Consider the following 2,376-nt stretch of genomic DNA (forward strand, 5'->3'; position numbering starts at 1 on the left):
GCAAAGCACTGAACAAAGCAAGCACGCCTTACTGGAAATAACGATACCTGCTCTTGTACTACAACTGCATCTATCACATCAGCAGTGTAACCGGGTAGGTAATTATACTTAACTTTTCGGGAGTGTAGATAGAAAAAGATAGATGTCCTTCTAAGCTGTGTAAGAAAGTAGTTCATTAAATGCAATAACAATATCATTATAAAAAATCATGTGCTTTAGTTTCCTGTAAAAAAAACCAAAAACCTGTGGGGTTATGCTGCATTTCTAGAAAGACTGCGCATACTACCTAACTTCTGCCAGAACTACCTTCTGGGTAGGACTGAATGACAAAGCAGAACTAGATCCCTTAAGAATCCCTTCTCAAAAATATCTCTGGTTGCAAAGTAAATTATTTACCATGAATTACCAATGACTCAGTCACTTTGATGGTGACTGACTCCCTTAACAGAGCTAGATGAGTCCTAAAGGCCAACACCAACAAACCATGGAAAGACAAGAAGCATATCAGAAACTGTATGAAGCAGCCTGATTAACACCTAAGTAGCTAGAACAAAAATAAATTGCAAAACACAACAAAAAACACCACAGGAGATGTGTCGATAAAAACAGATGACGGCTATTGCCTCCTCTGAAAAACACAAGAGGAGATCTGAGCTGACGATAGACATCTTGGGGGTACCAGGTACCCAAGAGAACTCTACTCTAAGGCAGAAAACAAAAAAACTGCTCTGGAGCACAAAGATGGCTTTGGAAAAGGTCCCGAAGGGGCCAGAGAGACCAAAGGGGATGCGACGAGCTCACAAGGGAATTGAACAAAGTACAGATGTCCTCAAGGGACTGGGGACCGAACGGAGATGCACCAAACGGATGAGGGGACAGGAAGACTGGCCAGGGTAACAGATGCGGACTCAGGAAGGGTTCTGAGGGGAAAAGAGGGGTGCAGAGCGCCCTCCCGAGCTGAAACAGGTCTCTAGGGCATGGAGGATGGCTCAGAAGAGCTCAGCAAAGGGAGCGGTGGGGTCTGCAGGGGGCCTGAGAGACCAAAGCAGCCTCAGAGATGCCAATGAGGAACTCTGAAGGGGATTTCAACAAAGTACAGAAGTTGTCTGGGGGCTGCATGAAGGCATCCTAAATGGCAAAGAGTAAGATAAGAGCACAAAAAAAGCCTAAACCAAACCACAAAAGGCAGCTAAAGTGCTACAGGAGTGCTGTGGAGTACAAGAAAGGACTCAGAAGACATTGTTACAGAGAGAAGAGGAATTAGGAGGGAGTAGGGTAAGGAAAGAAGGCTTGGAGACACAGTGAGGACCTTGGAGTCTCAGGAGGGCATCTAGGTAAACTACAGCTGACAGAGTGAGAGAGGAACTGAACGCAAACACCCTCGATGGCAGAGAGAAAGATAAAGGAGCACTGTATAGCAAAGAAAGAAGGAAAGCTGTGACGGAACGAGAGTGATAGAACGGGAGATAAAGTGCTACAAGGTGCCATGGAGATCGCGGAAGGTCTCAGGAGGCATTGTGACTGGGAGGAAAAATGTCCTGAGGGAGCTAGAGAGACAGAAAAAGGATTGGGGACACAGGAATTAAATCCAGTGGGAATCCAGTGGGATAGGGGAGAGAACTGGAAAAAAAAAAAAAAAGTAGAACTCGTGGGTTGAGATAAAGACAGTTTAATAGGACCGAAAAGAAGATAATAATAATAGTAAAAGAGTTGGAGTATACAAAACAAGTAATGCACAGTGCAGTTGCTCACCACTCACCGACCAAATCCCCAGTTAGTTCCTGAGCAGCGATCTGCCCCTCCCCGGCCAACTGCCCCCAGTTTATATACTGGACATGACATCACATGGTATGGAATGTCCCTTTGGCCAGTTTGGGTCAGCTGCCCCATCTGTGTCCCCTCCCAACTTCTTGTGCCCCTCCAGCCTTCTTGCTGGCTGGGCATGAGAAGCTGAAAACCCCTTGACTTAGTCTAAACACTACTGGTGACAACTGAAAACTTCAGTGTGTTATCAACATTCTTCTCATACTGAACCCAAGACATAGCACTATACCAGCCACTAGAAAGCAGGACAACAGAGAAGGGGAAAGAATGACAGAGAGAAAGTGGAGGATGGGGAGCAGGAGAGATGGAGAACAAACAAATAGCAATGGGCAGAAGAACAGAAACACAGAGAATTTAAAAATACTTATAGGGAGCAGGACAGAGGGGTAGAACCAGAGGGAGAAATCAAGGGGGAGAAGGATGGGTAACACAGAGCAGGACACTGGGGGAGTAAGAGGGAGGGAACACAGAGCAGGACTGAGGGATGAAGAGAGAGAAAAATAGGGACAGGAAGAAAAGCAGAGTAACCAAGGGGGGGGGGGGGGAGCTACA

This window comes from Haliaeetus leucocephalus, unplaced genomic scaffold (genome assembly GCF_000737465.1).
Source record: "Haliaeetus leucocephalus isolate CR32 unplaced genomic scaffold, Haliaeetus_leucocephalus-4.0 Scaffold256, whole genome shotgun sequence".
NCBI lineage: Eukaryota > Metazoa > Chordata > Aves > Accipitriformes > Accipitridae > Haliaeetus > Haliaeetus leucocephalus.